Consider the following 19,808-nt stretch of genomic DNA (forward strand, 5'->3'; position numbering starts at 1 on the left):
GTACACAGGAGGCCAGTCAGAAAGCAGGGAAGCACGCAGGAACCCTAGAGCATAGGAGACCTAGATACTCTGGCACCTACCTAGTGTTAGAGGCATGTTTAAATAGTGGAGCCAACTCCCAGGTTAGTGGCAGTAGGACCGGCGTTTAGAACAGCTGACTGCCGACAGGAAGTGCAGACAAGCGTCCTGTTGCCTAGCAATGGAGACACGAGCGAACTGCACATGTTTGCTGCAATGAGAGGCCCGGTGGAAGGAGAAAACGTTGAGCTGCCGTCAGAGGAAGGCATCCGTCACTGACAGCGCCTGACACAAGGTGCTACTCAAGCCACTTTCCATTGCACTTCTTTACAACCGTTCAACAGGCAGTATTTTTTGGTGTGCAATGAATCTACAGTTACCATAGCACTGGTCAAATTATCCATCACATTACCCTCTTCATAATAATAGTGTTGGGACTATGACTTCCCTTATCATTATCTTCTTTATGTTGCAAGTTATTCTCAATTGTGTTAATAACACTGCTCTTATTCATATTTTATCGTATTGAAACTGCTTATGTTATTTGCATTTAGATATTATCTCATTGTCTGATTTCCTTCAAGTATTACTACTGTCAATTATTGTTCAGATAATTTTACTCTACAAATATTTTGTATCTGTTATTATCCATTTATCATCTGGTGGTTGCATTGCTCTGCACATCACATCAGAAATTAAAATTGTTCTACACGTCTTCCATGGACTACATCACCAACCTCCTGAACAATTCACTGCCCAAATACCAATTAACTTGGACCCCCTGGTCGACCTTCACCACTCACCTGGTATTGCCTGATCAGCAACGTGTGCTATTCCCTCCCATCCTTTCCTCCCTGTCCCCCCAACCCCTCTTACAAAAATAAAAATCCCTGTATCTGATCAACAACCTTCCTAACCACCCACACCTCTCCCTGCATAGACTGAAGCACCTGCCTAGGATGTCACAGGTTCTTAACATAAGCATTACAGTCGTCTCCACAAGGCGTTGTTTCTCAGTCCTATTGTCGAAGTCAGCAAATTGGATAAAGTAATTTCAATTAAAATCAAGCAAACTTGGTTGTCTTTGTCTGAAAAGATGCGTACGATACGCTACGACGTACAAGGGCACGCTACGGCGTGGAAGGGTGTATGCAGCTACAACACGTGGCAGCAACAGTTTTTGGTCTTTTACCATACATTCGCACAAACACGCATACTTGTAAAATAGTACACATTAATGGTAGTTGCAACACATAGTCAGTTATGTCGAAATATAGTAGTATTTATGTGTTATAATATAAGTTATATGCACATTAGTGAAATATATGGAACAGGTTGAAGGAATCATATCATGTGTGGTATTATAATAAACCTCTTAACATTTGCTTCTGTTTGGTTCACTCTGCGAAGGAATCACAGAGTGCATACTCAAGTTATAAATGATGTGGAATTATGAACTACTTAAGACTAAGGAATCTTGGCGGGAAGAGCAGAGCATACCCCCTGGAGAGATGACCCCCTCTTTTGGATTCTTTAGGATGAACTAGCAAATGATTGACAACCCCTTGGACCTTCCTGAAACCTAGACCAATAGAAGCAAGCTATACCATCTTCATTGTATTACTGTATTTCTGTGTGCATATAAGCAGCAGCTTCACATCTAGTGTTCAGACATCTTGTCCCCAGACTTCAGGATTGAATGACTGCACACTGGATCCAGAGCGCCTGCGATAAGTAACGGCTGTACTTATTATTATTTTGCTTGAATTATTCTGCTACTTTTTGAGAATAAATCTTTGTGCTTTGGAAACATAAATCGAGGTTCGACAATCGTTATTAGTTAGCGACAATACGCACTTAACACTATGCACCATAAAATGTATACCTGTTGTTCAAGTACTTGAACCACACACAATGTGATTAATGCTGCCTTTTTCTTTGTACACGGGGATTCTATGTAATGTAATACATTTTTGGTACGGTTTGAAAATAAAGGGCCTGAGTCATTAAGGCAAAAAATGGATAAATGTTCTCTGGGACATACCATGTTACAATGCAAGGGGTGCAAAGTAGTTATTTTGTGCATAAGTTAAATACTGGCTGTTTTTTCATCTAGCACACAAATAGCTTTATTACTACACTGAAATTTAAAGTTGATCTAGGACATGCCCTACCCCAACTATAAATCTGTCCCCACTTTTTAAATTTACCTCCCCCTCCAATGCAACATGGTTTTGCCCAGGTGCAAATGTTACTCCTTTTTTATGCTTTGCTCTCCTTAATGACTCAGGCCCAAAGAGTTTAAAATTGTTCTACACCACCCACTACCTATCAGGTCTCTGGCCATTATAGGTTATAAGGGCTTAACATAAATGTGCCATGTGGTTTATCCCTTTTACATGTGTATATAAGTTACTTTTAGGGAGGTAGGCGGGGATTTCCTGAGTTGACACATGGTGGACCCTGCTAGGTTCTACAGCCTGAAAAGAAACTAGAGTGAAGGAACTGCGTTTAGAAGTCAGGAAAGGGTCAGAAGACCCTAACTATGAAGATTGCCATCCCTCCCCCCATCAAGTTCATTGAATCACTAAGTGGAGCAGGGATTAGGCCAGGTACACACTGGATGCTTTTCAGCCAATTATCATCATCATCATCATCATCATCATTTATTTATATAGCGCCAACATATTCCGTAGCGCTTTACAATTGGGGACAAACATAATAAACTAATAAACAAACTGGGTGAAACAGACAAAGAGGGGAGAGGGCCCTGCTCGCCAGCTTACAATCTATGGGACAATGGGAGATTGACACATGAGGTTAAGTCTACATTTTGCATTTTGGCCCAGCCAGACGGCAAAGGTAAAAGTGACTCATAAGCTAAATGATCCTGTCACACAACAATGTTGGTCAGGGGGTAGTTTTTCTTGTGTGAAATTGTGTAACAGGCGGTAACAGGCTAAAGGTAGTGCGGTTAAGAGGGTGGTTGAGGAATATTAAAAGCTTGTCTGAAGAGGTAGGTTTTTAGAGAACGCTTGAAAGTTTGAAGACCAGAGGAGAGTCTTATTGTGCGAGAGAGAGAATTCCATAGAGTGGGTGCAGCCCGAAAAAAGTCCTATAACCGGGAATGGGAATGTAATGAGGGTGGATGAGAGACGCAGATCTTGTGTAGAACGGAGTTGCCGAGTTGGGAGATATTTTGAGACAAGAGAGGAGATGTATGTTGGTGCAGCTCTGTTGATGGCTTTGTTGGTTAGTAAAAGTATTTTATATTGGATTCGGTAGAAAACAGGCAACCAGTGTAGAGACATACAGAGTGATTTAACAGAGGAATAACGATTTTGCAAGGAAAATCAGTCTTGCCGCAGCGTGCAAAATAGATTGTAGGGGTTTGAGTCTGTTTTTGGGAAGACCAGTAAGGAGGGAATTGCAATAGTCAATGCGGGAGATGATAAGTGCATGAATTAAGGTTTTTGCAGTGTCTTGCGTGAGATATGTGCGAATTCTGGAAATGTTCTTTAGATGTATATAGCATGATTTAGATATAGAGTCAATGTGGGGAACAAAGGAAAGGTGTGAGTCAAGGATTACACCTAGGCAGCGAGCTTGTGGGGTGGGATTTATGGTCATGTTATCAACAGAGATAAAAATGTCAGGTATGCTCTTGTTGGTGGGTGGGAATATTATTAACTCTGTTTTAGAAAGATTAAGTTAGAGTTGGCGAGAGGACATCCAAGATGATATGGCAGAAAGACAGTCAGTTACACGGGACAACACAGATGTCGAGAGATCAGGAGAGGATAGATAGATTTGGGTATCATCCGCATAGAGATGATACTGAAAGCCAAATGAACTTATTAGATTTCCAAGAAAAGCAGTATAGATAGAGAACAGCAGAGGACCTAGCACTGATTCTTGTGGTACTCCAACTGATAGGGGAAGCGGAGCAGAGGTGGCTCCAAAGAAATTAACAGTGAAAGAGCGATTAGAGAGGTAGGATGAGAACCAGGATAGAACAGTGTCTTGAAGACCTAGGGATTGCAGCGTTTATATGAGAAGATAGTGGTCAACAATGTCAAATGCAGCTGAGAGATCCAGGAGAATTAGGAGAGAGTAATGGCGTTCAGTTTTAGCAGTGATCAGATCATTGACAACCTTGGTCAATGCAGTCTCTGTGGAGTGTTGAGAACAAAAGCCAGACTGAAGAGGATCCAACAGGTTGTTAGCGGAAAGAAAGCGTGTGATGCGAGTGTAGGCAAGTCTCTCTAGAAGCTTGGAGGGGCAAGGGAGCTGAGAGATGGGACGTTAATTTGAGAGAGAGTTTGGGTCGGAGTTTTGTTTTTTTAGAATAGGAGTAATTACTGCGTGCTTGTATAGTGATGGAAAGATGGAAAGGCGTTTGGGGTTAGAAGCCTGAGCATAGATAAGAGATTGGAAGTATGTTTGTTTTGCAGTGTCCAGAGCATTTCGATAGGAGTGGTAGACAGAAGTATATGTGAAGTATATGTAACAGAAACATGGCTCATGCAATCAGACACTGCCTCACCTGCAGCACTTTCACATGGTGGCCTCCATCTCACCTACACCTCCAGACCTGAAGGCAGACAAGGAGGTGGGGTTGGACTACTTCTCTCCCCACAGTGCACATTCACAGTCCTACCAAATGTCCCATCACTCACGTTCACATCTTTTGAAGTACATGCTATTTGCATTTTTAATCCATTCTCTTGACGTGTTGCGGTGATCTATCATCCCCCTGGAGCACACCCAGGGCTGCCGAGAGGGGGGCGGAGCGGGTACTAATTACCCGCGCTGACATTTTTGTTTTTTTTTTCAAAACAATTTTTTTTTCTTTTTCTTTTTTTTTTTTCGGCGGGGGGGTGGGTGGGGGCTCGGTCGTTGGTGGGGGGGAGCAGGGTAGTTAAAAAAACAAACAAAACCATACTCACGTGATTGCGGCGCCGGCGTCCCTCCTCTATGCTGCTCTGTGCTCCATTGCTCCAGACTGACTGAATGCCGGGTGTGACATCATCATGTCACGCCCAGCATTCAGTCAGTCTAGAGCAATGGAGCACAGAGCAGCAGAGAAGACAAGAAAGAAGAGAGAAGTAAAGGTAAGTGAAGGGAGGAAAACGGGGGGATGTTAAAAAACGGGGGGGGGGCAGCATGACAGAGGGGTTAAAGAAAGGAGGGACAATAGCAGCATGACACAGAGGGGTTAAAAAAAGAGGGACAATAGCAGCATGACATAGAGGGGTTAAAAAAAGGAGGGACAATAGCAGCATGACACAGAGGCGTTAAAAAAAGAGGGACAATAGCAGCATGACACAGAGGGGTTAAAAAAAGAGGGACAAGCAGCATGACACAGAAGGGTTAAAGAAAGGAGGGACAAGAGCAGCATGACACAGAGGGGTTAAAAAAAGAGGGACAAGCAGCATGACACAGAGGGGTTAAAAAAAGAGGGACAAGCAGCATGACACAGAGGGGTTAAAGAAAGGAGGGACAATAGCAGCATGACACAGAGGGGTTAAAGAAAGGAAGGACAATAGCAGCATGGCACAGAGGGGTTAAAGAAAGGAGGGACAATAGCAGCATGACACAGAGGGGTTAAAAAAAAGAGGGACAAGCAGCATGACACAGAGGGGTTAAAAAAAGAGGGACAAGCAGCATGACACAGAGGGGTTAAAGAAAGGAGGGACAATAGCAGCATGACACAGAGGGGTTAAAGAAAGGAAGGACAATAGCAGCATGGCACAGAGGGGTTAAAGAAAGGAGGGACAATAGCAGCATGACACAGAGGGGTTAAAAAAAAGAGGGACAAGCAGCATGACACAGAGGGGTTAAAGAAAGGAGGGACAATAGCAGCATAGCACAGGGGGTTAAAGAAAGGGGCAAAGGCAGCATGGAGGGCGCAGTGTGATCATAAGGGGGCATAGCGTAGTGATGATAAAGGGGCACAGTAATGTGTGTGTGATGGCACGGAGCTTTTGGCAATGTAGTGTGTGTGAGGTAGATGGTGGCTAATTAATGGCTGCTATTTTGTTTGCGGGGTAATGGGAATACTATTTTAATGTTGGGGCTGGAGGAAGGCCTAATTATTAATCATGGATGTTATTGATTTAACGGTGGAGCTGGCTGAAATTTTCTAAATGTAGCCATTTTTTTTCCAAATAGGTCCTCCAACATTCCATGATCCAGACAAGCCGCAACTAAAAAAACCAGCAGCCACATGTGGTAAAAGTGAGAAGAACAGGTACGACAGAGCTGCATAGTGTGTGAAATGTTGTGATTCTAGTAGGGACAATGTCAATGTTTGGTGAGCCCAGTGGGCGCAGGCCAAGATTGAACTCTTTCTGTACGCACTGCATTCTTCCTATACTACACAAGGGTGCTAGATGTCCTCAAAGTCAGGAGTGCTTGGATAAATGTCACGCTCCGCGGAATTCAGGACCTAGTGATTTTATTGTGCTAGCCACGCCCCAATGGCGCATTGCCACGCCCCCAATCGTGTGACCATACACATGAATTTTTTTTTTGCTTACTCAACTATAAGGGGGGGCCCCATGAATTTGTTGTATCCGGGCCCTGAATTCCTCTTGGCAGCCCTGAGCACACCAACAATTTATTGAGGATTTCTCTGCATGGCTCCCTCACTACTTATCTTCAGACATCCACCACCATTATCATGGGTGATTTCAACATCCCCATTAATAACCCACCTTCCAAAGCTGCTTCCAAACTACTCTCTCTAACCTCCTCACTTGACCTCTCCCAGTGGATTGAATCATCTACTCATAAGGATGGCCACTGCCTTGATCTTGTTTTCTCTAGACTATGCTCAGTTTCTAATTTTCTTAACACACCCTTCCCCCTCTCGAATCATCACCTTATCAGCTACTCACTCACCCCCACTGCTCTAACCTCTCTACTGTCTAACTCTACCAAGCCTCCTCATACCCGCAGAAATCTATATTCTATTAATCTTAAACAATTTTCCACCTCTCTCCAACACCTTCTCTCCCCTATCTCTACATTCTCATCCCCTGAGATGGCAGTACCTCATTTTCACCTAACCTTAGCAACGGCCCTTGATCAGGTGGCTCCAGCGACTCTACATACTACACGTTGACTTCGATGTCAACCGTGGCACACTAAAGCAACACGAAATCTTCAAAAACTGTCCCGTAAAGCAGAACGTCACTGGCGTAAATCTAGCACCTCTAATGACTGCAGGTGCAATATGAACAAATGTTTATGTTGGTGGAGGGGTGAAAGATGACACAGTCCTAAAGATCATGCCATGAAAAGAGACTAAGAAAAGCAATTTGTTAAACATGGTGTTAAAAGGAGTTAAAGCAAAAAAAGGTAGGGGATTTTAAATAATTACCTCTTTGCAGTGTTCCATATAGATAGACAAGTAATGCAGAAATAGGCTGTGGCAGATGTAGCTTATTGCTGGTAGGGAAAGCAAGTCAAGTGTAGTCCAATGTTTGTCTAACTGTGCATTTTCGTCCACTTTGTGAGAAAATCCCACTTAGTGTAGAAATCACACACGTCTCCCCCACATACGTCACCCCATAGACTGAAGCTAAGATGTAGTCAGGCTAATTTAGGAACACATTACATCTGTGCTAATTGGTCAGCTAATCAAAGGAAAAGAAAACATTTGTTGAAGACTAGAGGAGGCCAGATACCTATCATAAATTAGACATCAATAAGACTCTGGCAGACCCAAGTTAGAACTGATAACAATTTCCTAAAACATACTTTTAAACACACAGTTTCAGAGATGAGATACAGAAATTAATTATCAGGCCAATCCCCAGATAAATGACCGCTCGGCCACATATCGCATTAGTGTATATAATCATACTATGAAGGACAATCTTTCCAAAGTGCCGATTGTGGTTTTATTTGGTTGGTCGTACTGTTTTAGAATCTCATTCCAATCACCTACCGATCATGCAGTGTTTATGCCCTGACGATCACAATCTCCATAGAATTTTACAGAGTCATGGGGTTATATTTACTAAACTGCGGGTTTGAAAAAGTGGAGATGTTACCTATAGCATCCAATCATATTCTAGTTGTAATTTTATAGAATGTACTAAATAAATGATAACTAGAATGTGATTGGTTGCTATTGGCAACATCTCCACTTGTTCAAACCAACAGTTTAGTAAATATACCCCATGGTCTTTTCAGTCAATATCGGCAAAGAACCTGTGTCGGTGACTAAATGTAAAGATTGCTGTAGATGGAACAGTTTGTTTGTTCGTTCTGAGACTGAAAATTTCGTTTTAGCTAACAAAATTTGTAAGGACATGTGGATAGCTATAACAAGGCAGTTTTAATCAGTGTGACATGAATGAATGAATGAGTGACTATTGTGCCATCATTCTCTATACGACTAGAGGACCAGATAAAGAGCACAAATCTGAAGGTAAATCGTGTCAGTGTGTACACATGAATCGCCGAGCGATCGGACCTTCAGTCGTTGGTAAAATCGTTGCAGATAACACGTTGTTCAGAAAATTTTTCATTGTGTACCTAGCCTTATACTCAGATAGGCCAAATAATAAACTAGAATTCCACTTATTTTTGAATGAGATTAACTCCAGTGGCAGAACAGTAAGATTTGCTCAACCAACTCACCCTTGCACACAGTCATTTCTGTTTGTCGACATATAGAACTATGACTAAATCACCACTAAAGCTGACAAGGTGACATGGAATTCTGCCTATACTACTGTTTTGATGATGGATATAGATAGATAGGGTGGGTTGCGCTACCTCTAAATGTGTGGAGCAGCCAAAAACGAACCTGAAGGTGTACAGGAGGGAATCCCTACCCTCCCAAGGGGAAACTGGGTTTGAAATAAATATCAGGTTCTGGGCGCTAATCAGTATGGAATATATGACAGGATGGATAAGTGAAGTGAGATAGAATAGGTTTTTATTGTAACATGGTTTACATGAAACACATTCCGGCCGGAAAATATTGTGCGTGCAATTGCACCAAATGTGTATTATAAATGGCACATAAAAATCACAAAAAATTGATAGGAGCTTAAAAAACAAAAAACAAATAACAAAAAGCAAAAACACAGAACAAAAACCACGGAAAAAGAGCTGTTTACAGGAAAATAGTCTCAGTCCTGGCTTAGCAATAAGCCCGCTAAGTGTGCTATAAGCCCTTATAGATATAGCGTTGATAAATGAGAAGTGTTGTCCACGGACCAGTATAAATGTCCAAAAAAGTCAAACAAATGGTCCAGGATGACTTACATAGTGTCGTTCGGCAGAAAGGGTTGTTCACGGAGCGAGGATTCCTCCTGGGATGCGGCAGCGTCTCTTGTCCCTCGGTTGTGGATTGTTTTGATGAGAAGAGTGTATAGAGCGTGCCAAGTATCCACAGGAGTACCATGTTGTGAAAAATAAAGTGACATGAAAGGAAAAGTTTTTAATCAATGTGAAAAGACTTTTAGAAACAATTTTATGAAAATAGAACTATTGAACCAATGGCTCCTTATTCATTTGTGAAACAAAACAAGCACTTTAGCTTATAGTAAGCAGACACCTATCCGCAGCCCCATCACACGTACACAACAAGATATTTATAGCAATTATCACCAGTGTTTGACTGTGGTATTGAGGTCCTCTAGTAAATGCAGATACAAAGGCCCAATGTAACATATTATATTTTATGTAGCAAATATACACAATAATGTACACTATGGGCATTTTTTATGGCCAGTCTCTGGTTGCCTGTGTCCCTTGCAGGATTGCTAGGGTGTGACCGAAGGCCCATCTGCATCCACTATCATTGCCACTTTGGACGCCAAGGTAAGCCCAGGTTCTTTGCAGCCTTCCTGCAGCAGTTTACCAATAGTTTCACATCACTGCTGTGTGCAGTAAGAAGACCCAACTCCTTCCACTATATCTCAGTCTGTGGCTCACTGTTTATCCCTATTGCTCTCCTCACATCATAACACTGAAACTGTCACAGGCAGTCTTGTTCTCATTAAAATGAGTGAAAGCGCCACTTCTGGCCACAACTTCATCACATTAATCTCCTGATATAGTAAGCGCTGCTGTGAGCATTATGATGAACTCATTGGTTGCTTCTACTACAAAACTGGGGAGTCGCGGACAAGCAGGAAATTACAGATCTTCCTTGGGAACCCAAAACACATTTTTAACTCGACTTGTCAAGTTGCCAAGGTAGAAAGCAGAGCAATAGAGCAGATGACTAAAGAATAATGAGCAATAATGTTGAGAATTATGCAAAGCTGTATCTTCATGTGCACGTTATGAAGCAATTGATTTATTTCTGCATTTAGTATCTAGTTGCTGTCCAATAACAATTGTCCACTTCCAGTGATGTGGTTCCAAAGCACAATTTGATTCATTAGCAAAAAGTTGCAGAATAACAAGTGAGAATAAAATAAGTACAGCCGTTACTTATCGCAGGCGCTCTGGATCCAATGTACAGTCATTCAGGTCTGAAAGCTGTGGTCAAGTAGACTGACCACTGAGTCCAGAGCTCCTGTTTATATACAGTCAGTGAATACAGTGAAACAATACAGATGATGTGGCTTGCTTCCATAGGTCAAGGCTTCAGGAGGGTCCAGTGTAATGCAGTTCATTGGCTAGTTCACACGAAAATATCCAAGGGTGAGGGTCAGCTCTCCTGGAGATGCATTCCAATTTTCCCACCCAGAATCCAGTTTAAACTACTCTATTTACATTATACAGACAATATCATTCTAATCATTTATTCCCTACAATCTATAACTACCATACGCAATGTGCGTTCTGTTTGGCGATTGATCCGGATGTCTGCGAATAAATTGGGGATTAGAATGATACCAGACATGATATGTTTCCTGTGACCTGAACCTTAGATTTCACTAACATGTATATAACCTTATAATATCAACCATAAACTCTGCTACATTTATACACAAATATCTATGTGTTGCAACTACATTTATATGAGCTAATTACAAAGGTGCATGTTCGTGTGAATGTGTGTAAATGTTTTTAAAACTGTTTGCCATGTGTTGCGGCTGAATACCCTCCTCCACGCCGTAGCATGCTATATGCATAATTTCGGACAAAGACAATCAAGTTGTTAGATATTAATTGAAATTACTATATCCAATTATCTGACTTCGACAGCATATGCAGGGTAAGGTGGATTTTCCATATACATTATCTTGAGAGTTCAAATGCTGTAAGACATTCTTATACTCTACTGTGGATAACAGTAAGAGATAGAATAGCTCCTTCACTATAACTGCAAGTTCTGTTATTGTTAACAAAGTGTTTTGTGAGTGTAGTCAGTCTACAGAGACAGCACTCCGAGTGACAGACACATGTGTCTGTAGGATTCTTAACATAATATGCATTCCTTGTCAACCTGTTCCTGCTACTCTATATGGTTTATATACTAAACATATACATACCACACAAAGTTATTTTAGATAATTGCCATAACCAATGCCAGACAGAGACATAGACAGAGCTAAATTTTGCCACCAGTATATTTAATATATTTCTTGCATGTCCTGCATTATTTCTGTCTTGCTAGTAACACATAGCAGCATTTTTTGGTATGCAGTCATATGAACTAGAAGTCAAGTTCACCAATTTAGGAAACGATAAATGAGAAAACACAGTACTATTAAATTGTATTAAAATGTAAAAATATGTAAAAATATTTTTAGTTCATTACAATAATCGGCAAGGTTAATGTTTTTATTTTATACCGCCATTAACCAGCTTGATAATGGCCATGCAACCAGCCTTGATAATGGCAAGGCAAATGAAAATAGTTGTCAAGCACAATCTTTTTAATGACCCCAATAAAAACAATTATATTTTAATATATTTTATTTTATTCCATTGAATTGGGGTTCATTCTTTATAGAATCGTAAATTTGAGAATAGGTTTGCTGGATAACCTGACCAGTGTGAGGACAGCCTTGATAAATTATTGGTGAGCTCCCATGCATTGTTTGTCATGCAGCCATATGAGCTGTAATCACATAGTAGCCAATTGATACATGCTATCAACTGCATGGGTTTATGGGGAAGTATGACCTGAAGTATTGACCATTTGTGTACCTGGAGCATTTTTTAAATGTGTTATTTTTAATGATATAGTGAATGAAGTATAACTTGTTTTAAATGGAAATTAGAAGACACTGAAGATCATTTAGACCTATAAAATTGTGGTATCACACAAAGTAGGTTTAGGTGCAATTGTGTTGATTTTAACATACAACATGAATAGGTGTTAAAATAGTTTTTATCACCATATTTCAGAAATAAATATTTCTCTGATTCATTGGAATTTTTTTAGATTTTCTCCCAACATAGTGAGCGTTTGACAATTATTTCTAGAGGACCTGTCACATATATTTATTTTAATCACATATTTAATATAACAATTTACAGCTATAAATGTCCTTATTCCCCATTCTAAAATATGGTGTTTATGAATTTTGTAATTATTTGCATAATTATATATTTTATTTTTGGCTGTGTGCTGATAAAGGTTTGCACCTTTATTACACCATAAGTTTGCACCCACTGTATTAGCTTTAAGTGGGGTTATAAAATATTATATGCTAAACAGATGATATTTTTACAGTTCCCAAAGCTGATTCGCTGATTTATGTGCTTTGTGCTACTAGTAATGCCCAGAAATATGCATGAAAACAACATACGCTGTTCTTGGCGCTCTGTTTTTTCACTAAACATATTTCCTCTTGCTGAAATAATTTGCATATTCGGCCTTCTGTATAAACTCCATATTGACGACACCCAAATCCACCTCCACTCCCCTGGCTTCTCCTACTCTCTACTTTCTCATGTGATCAACCGTCTCTCTGCTATTTCCTCATGGATGTCCCAATGCTTTCCGAAGCTCAGTATATACAAAACAGAGCTTATAGTCGTCCTCTTAAAGTCACCAACTCCCCTCAAAATTCCCTCACTGTTAACAACAATTATGTATTAATATGTACATAAGCATTTTTTATCTTGTGGATTTGGTTTTATGCTCCTCCCATGCATTTTTTACATTCCCCTAATGTGAACACACGATGCTGTAATAAAATGTATGCAAAGAGTGTTTCAGTTTAGTGTCCTATTATAATATGGAATCGCGCTCTCCACCCAAGGTTTGTGAGAGCTGCACCTGCAAAGGGTATCCCTCCCTTTAATAATATATTAATAGATTACAGTGCTGGGCGCTCATCAGATAATTGACCTAATAGTCTAGATACCTATTAATCCAACTAAATATACTTCAAAATTTGTTATATAAAAGATAAACATTTATTAAAATACAATAGAAGATATGAATCATATGTTACCATGAATAATTAGATAATTAGATAAATGATTGATTGCTAAATACATTCAATGGAATTAATAGTTCCACTTCAATATTGGTGTAATCTAAACAACAAGGCACATGTTACCAAACTAATTACATGAAAAATTGGCAGATAAATGACAATTTATAATCCAAGGATTGCATGAGAAAAGTCAATCTCATCAATAAATGAACTCTAACAATAAGTCACACACAGGGCTGCCAAGAAGAATTCAGGGCCCGGGTACAACAAATTCATGGGGCTCCCCTCATAGTGAAGTAAGCCCCAAAATTTTTTTGCGCCGCCTTACGGCGGCGCAAAATAAATTAGGTGTATAGTTATATATTCAGGGGCGTGGCTAGCCAAACGGCAGTGCAAAAATTTTGGGAGGCGTGGTCATGCATTTGGGGGCGTGGCAAACGTGCCATTGGGGCGTGGCTAACATAAAAACCACTAGGCTCTCAATTCGCCGGAGCGTCACATATGTTCAAGCACTCCTGACTTTCAGGACATCTACCACCACAGGGTAGTATACAAACAATGCAGTGTGTACACAAACAGTTCAGTCTTGGCCTACACCTTACATTGGACACAACATTCACCAAAAATTGGTATTGTCCCTACTAGAATCACAACATTTCACACACTGTGCTGCTCTCTCCTACCTGTTCTTCTCACTTTCTCCACCTGTGGCTGCTGCTTTCTTTAGTTGTGGCTTGTCCGGATCCAGAAATGTTGAAGGACCTATTTTGGAAAAAAAATGGCTACATTTAGAAAATTACAGCCAGCCCCAGCGTTAAATCAATAGCACCCACGATTAATAATTAGGCCTTCCTCCAGCCCCAACATTAAAATAATACTATTCACATTTAATAAATAAACCTATTTCCCTTCCTGCAAACAGCCCCAGCAATACCTATTTCCCGCAACCATCACTGCCATTAAATAATTCATAGTCACATTTAATAAATAGACCTCATTCTCCCTAAACTCACCCCAAGATTCAATAGCCCCCAAACCACCCCATCTTAAATTAATAGTCCCTACTATTAAATTGCCTCACCATCACCCTACAAACAAAATAGCGCCCATTAATTAGCTGCCACCTACCTCACACACACTACATTGCAACAAGCCCCCTGTGCCATTACACACACAATACTGTGCCCCTTCATCACAACTACACTGTACCCCCTTATGCTCACACTGCGACCTCCATGCTGCTTTTCCCCCTTCTTTTTTACTTTGTGCCTCTCTCCCACTTTTTTTCCTCCTCTGTTCCTCTCTCCCACTTTTTTTTATTCCTCTGTGGCTCTCTCCTTTTTTTCCTCCTCTGTTCCTCTCTCCCCAATTTTTTTTTATTCCTCTGTGGCTCTCTCCTTTTTTTCCTCCTCTGTTCCTCTCTCCCACTTTTTTTTTTTATTCCCCTGTGGCTCTCTCCTTTTTTTCCTCCTCTGTTCCTCTCTCCCACTTTTTTTTTTATTCCCCTGTGGCTCTCTCCTTTTTTTCCTCCTCTGTTCCTCTCTCCCACTTTTTTGTTTATTCCCCTGTGGCTCTCTCCTTTTTTTCCTCCTCTGTTCCTCTCTCCCACTTTTTTGTTTATTCCCCTGTGGCTCTCTCCTTTTTTTCCTCCTCTGTTCCTCTCTCCCACTTTTTTGTTTATTCCCCTGTGGCTCTCTCCTTTTTTTCCCCTCCTCTGTTCCTCTTTCCCCAATTTTTTTTTATTCCTCTGTGGCTCTCTCCTTTTTTTCCTCCTCTGTTTCTCTGTCCCCTTTCTTTATAGTACTGTCCCTCTCTGTTTTCCTCCCCTTGCCTCTCCGTTTCTTTACTTACCTTTTGTCAACTTCTTTCTTTTCTTTTCTGCTCTTCTGTCTCCTCTTCTGTCTTCTTTCTTCCTGCTGGCTGCGGCGCTCCTCACTGACTGGCAGGCGTGACTTGATGACGTCACGCCCGGCAGTCAGTGTGAATGGAGGAGAGGAGGGACACGGCGCCGCGCGATCACGTGAGTATTTATTTATTTTTTTTTAATTTATTCTTCCTCCCAGCTCCCAAGAAACCCAAGACCCCCCCCCCCCCCGCGGGGAAAAAAAAAAATTAAAACGTTAAAAAAAAAACCGCAAGACAGAAAAATTTAAAAAAAAAAATTAATTAGCAGCGAGGGCCCGGCCCGGGCCCCCTGGCATGGCCGGGCCCGGGTAAACTGTACCCGCTCCCCCCCCTCTCGGCGGCCCTGGTCACACATGAAACGCGGTTCTAATCATACAAATTAATGGCGCGTGCTGTTGAAGATAAGTTCCATATAGATATAAATATATATAAATATATATAACTATATATAAATAACAGTCCTCATGAAGGTTGAAGGCTTGTTCACGACTGAAGGTGCGTTCAACTGTTGCACCCAAAGGTCTCAATATCGAATTTGATCTCTCTCTGTGATTAACTTATATATGCCAGCTACACTTCAGTATTCCACTTGGGCATATGGGCGAGTGTGCAGCGAGCACGGTACGAGCGGGTGGCGGGATATTTGAACTTACAGCCATACCTCTCTGGTTATGCCCAATCCCAGCTGACCTTGGAAGCCAAGCAGAGAGGGCCAGGTAAGTAGTGGGATAGGAGACTACCTATGAATACCCGGTGCTGTAGGTTCTTTTTCCATTCTTCACGCTCACCATTGCAATCTGTACTATGCCCAGACAAGGATGAAGTGGATTCTGATTATAGTTAATTAACATGGGATCATTTTAATGTCATTCTAATTGATTATTCCAATACCACACTTGTTTCCAAGAAATGGAGATTCTCCTCTATCTCCACAGTGGGCGGACTTTCATTATGAGCCACTATGACTAGACTGTGCCATCAGTATAATAAAATACATATTATTAAGTTCAAAAGGATCATGCAATATAATATGTTATTTTAACATCTTGTCCTCCTCATCTATAGAAATTACCTCCTTATGATATTGGAAATAGAATTTGTTTCCATTGGTAAAATATTCGCTATGCACTCAATGTCTATAAATAATATTTTTTAATTTTTTATTTATTTATATTTTTATTTTTATTATTATTATTATCATTACAATCAGGCAATATAAGACAATTGTAATTGATGTTATATTTGTGTACATTGCTCATTGTTGCACTAATCTTGGGGATCCATACAACATAATTAAAATAAGATTAATGTAATCAGCAAAAAAACGAACATACTTTATTTGCTTGTCTGCAGAATTAGCCGTTCAACATGGATATACAGAGACTGGGACACGGAAGACCTGGGAACCTATCAGGTTTAATCTCAGCACATTTAAACCATTGGTCCACAGACGTTCACAATAGCCCTTGAGAAAGTCCGTACCAGGACGAAACGCGTTGGGCCTCCACCCATTACTATTCTATTGGCCAATAGCACTAACCGGAAGTGACGTCAATACCGGAAGTGCGTTTGCGTTCCACAGTGGAACGCACCATCAGTCGTGAACAGCAGCAGCGTGATCACCCGCTGCTTATTCTTTTCCTTCCATTTGGGATTAGTCTGCATTTTATTTGGGACAATATACTGGATTACTTGTTAAGAGTTGGACCTTATACCCCTAAACATCAAATCGCAAGTATCATACTATCGTAAGACACGGAGTCATACTTTGTTTTACTGAAACAAGTGCACGGAACTATACAACTAGTGGGCTGATTCATTCATCTATTTTATTGTTTATTGATGTTAAGCGCGATGGATTATTTAATTCACAAGCCTTCAACCTTCATGAGGACTGTTATTTATATATAGTTATATATATTTATATATATTTATATCTATATGGAACTTATCTTCAACAGCACGCGCCATCAATTTGTATGATTAGAACTTCGTTTCATGTGTGACTTATTGTTAGAGTTCATTTATTGATGAGATTGACTTTTCTCATGCAATCCTTGGATTATAAATTGTCATTTATCTGCCAATTTTTCATGTAATTAGTTTGGTAACATGTGCCTTGTTGTTTAGATTACACCAATATTGAAGTGGAACTATTAATTCCATTGAATGTATTTAGTAATCAATCATTTATCTAATTATCTAATTATTCATGGTAACATATGATTCATATCTTCTATTGTATTTTAAAAAATGTTTATCTTTTATATAACAAATTTTGAAGTATATTTAGTTGGATTAATAGGTATCTAGACTATTAGGTCAATTATCTGATGAGCACCCAGCACTGTAATCTATTGACAGTTTAGTGTCCCACAAATGCTGAGAAGCAGGGGCGGATTGGCAACTTAAAGTAGCCCTTGAAAAAAAATTGAAAGTGGCCTTGCGTAGGTGGGGTTTGCAAACCAATATCCCTAGCCACATTGTTAGTAGGTAAGACTAATGCAAAATGCAATACTTGGTGGCAGAGCCGTAACTAGACATTGCAGTGCCCTGGGCAAGGCAGAAAACTGCCATATCCCCAACATATCTTGGTGGGAATAGATACTGCCTCTCAGCGGCAACACACTGCCAGAAGGGAAGTGCCTAGACCTTTACAAGAAAAATGCTGTTCTCCAAAACTGTGCTCCACCCACCTATCTGTTCTTGGTGCTTCTGCTGGTGTCTTAAGCTCAGTTCTGCTTGGCTAGATCCTGGAATGTTGGGGTCCTGTTTGGAAAAGAGATAGCTACCATCAGTGGTGGATCATCCATTGGTGCAACGAGTGCAGTGCACCGGGGCCCATGGAGATAATGGCACCCACTGCATGGCAGATGCAGAGGGTTGGGGGCCCAATTCCCTCTTCTCCGCCTCCCTGCACCGGGGCCCACAGCTTTCTAGTTCCGCCTTTGGTTACTATTCACCTCCTGGAAAGTCAAGCAGTGAGTGAACAATACAGATCTCCCTCCCCACAACCAGGCAGACATTAATTTATTAGCTTTTTCTATTTAATAAACAGGCCTGCTTCCACACAATCAGCTCCAGAATTCAATTAATAGCATTCACATTTAATAAAAATGCTTATTTTCCCCATGTAGCCCTGGCATTAAATTAATAGCTTTCCCATTTAATGAACAGACCTATTTCTCCCTATTTCTCCCCCAACCAGTCCAACATTAAATTAAATTAATAGCATCCCCATTAATTAATTAGACGTATTTCACCCTTCACCAACATTAAATTAATAGCATCTCTATGTGTGCCGGCTCTCTGACACTGAGCAAGTATAGCCCTTTAGTGCTACACCACATTATTGTTTACCTTGAGGGCTAGTGATTAGGCATATAGCAGGCCTTGCACCCTGTGTGGCCGCATTGCCTGCAACACCCTCTTTACGGCCCTAATTGGTGGAGTCACAGAAATGGAAGGAAGAGCCTGTCAGAGTTGGAGAACCTAGCACAAAAGTAGGCAAAGCATTGCACAGTTAGGTGGAACAATCATAACTAGGCATTATCAGCACTGCACAACTTCAAAAATATCAATAAAATAGCAAGAACAATTTAGACAGACTCTGCTGTTCTCTATTATCTGTTCTTGCAGCTTTGACAACCTGCTGTTCTTGAGGTTTGCTGCTGTTTGGCTGGTTTCTGTTAAGTTGGGAGTTCTATTTTGAAAATTTGCAAAATAACTGTATTATAATTCCAAATGTTAACTCTGCCATCATGCCCCCCTATTGGATCTCCCCATATCATGCACCACTTGTATTAATGCATCACCATACTATGGCCCCCAACCCCTACCTGTATATACCCCTCATATGGTAGCTTTGCTATTGATAACCGTTTCATGTCCATCAGGGTGGATGTTTCCTACAGAGTGAGAGGGAAGTCTGATTAATTGGTCTACCAGCTGCTTGAGAGTAACAAATCGGCTCCTTCATTTATTCAATTGGTTCCCAACATCAACATACTTTTGTTCACCCCTGGTGTATTAAACGTCTCATCAGGAAGTATCTCTACAATCTCTGCAGGACATTGGATGTTAAAGAACCATCTACCGCTTTTAGCTGTCTGCAACTTCGGCAACAATTTTACTGTACCATACAAAACTGTACTTGCAGGAACAATAAAACCTATTACAACTGACACATGAACCCCATTATCTACAGTACTTATTAAAGAAAAGCCATTAGAGGTCGGATTTTTGTTGTCCTCAGCCACCCCGACCATTGTATGTTATAATTTGTGTAATGGATTCTTACTTCTGACCCATGAACTTGTATTTGCAGAATGCATGCTGCCTTTCTCATGAAAAACATTCATAGAAATTATTTCTTAAACAATGCCTAAGTGGTCATGTAGAAATAGCAGAATGAAGCCTTTTTCTTAGCATCAGGAACTAAAGATTCTCTCCATCAGTGTTTGCCCGAATCCTCATAGATGCAGTCTCAGGCTGGGCTCTTCCTGTGGCAAA

The 19,808-nt window shown here is 40.7% G+C and overlaps 1 pseudogene; it reads left to right on the forward strand.

The window, feature by feature from the left end:
• Window positions 1-15,943: 15,943 nt before the first annotated feature.
• Window positions 15,944-16,061, forward strand: LOC142109464 (5S ribosomal RNA; annotated as a pseudogene).
• The last annotated feature ends 3,747 nt before the right edge of the window (window positions 16,062-19,808 follow it).

Source organism: Mixophyes fleayi, chromosome 12 (genome assembly GCF_038048845.1).
Source record: "Mixophyes fleayi isolate aMixFle1 chromosome 12, aMixFle1.hap1, whole genome shotgun sequence".
NCBI classification, from domain to species: Eukaryota; Metazoa; Chordata; class Amphibia; order Anura; family Limnodynastidae; genus Mixophyes; species Mixophyes fleayi.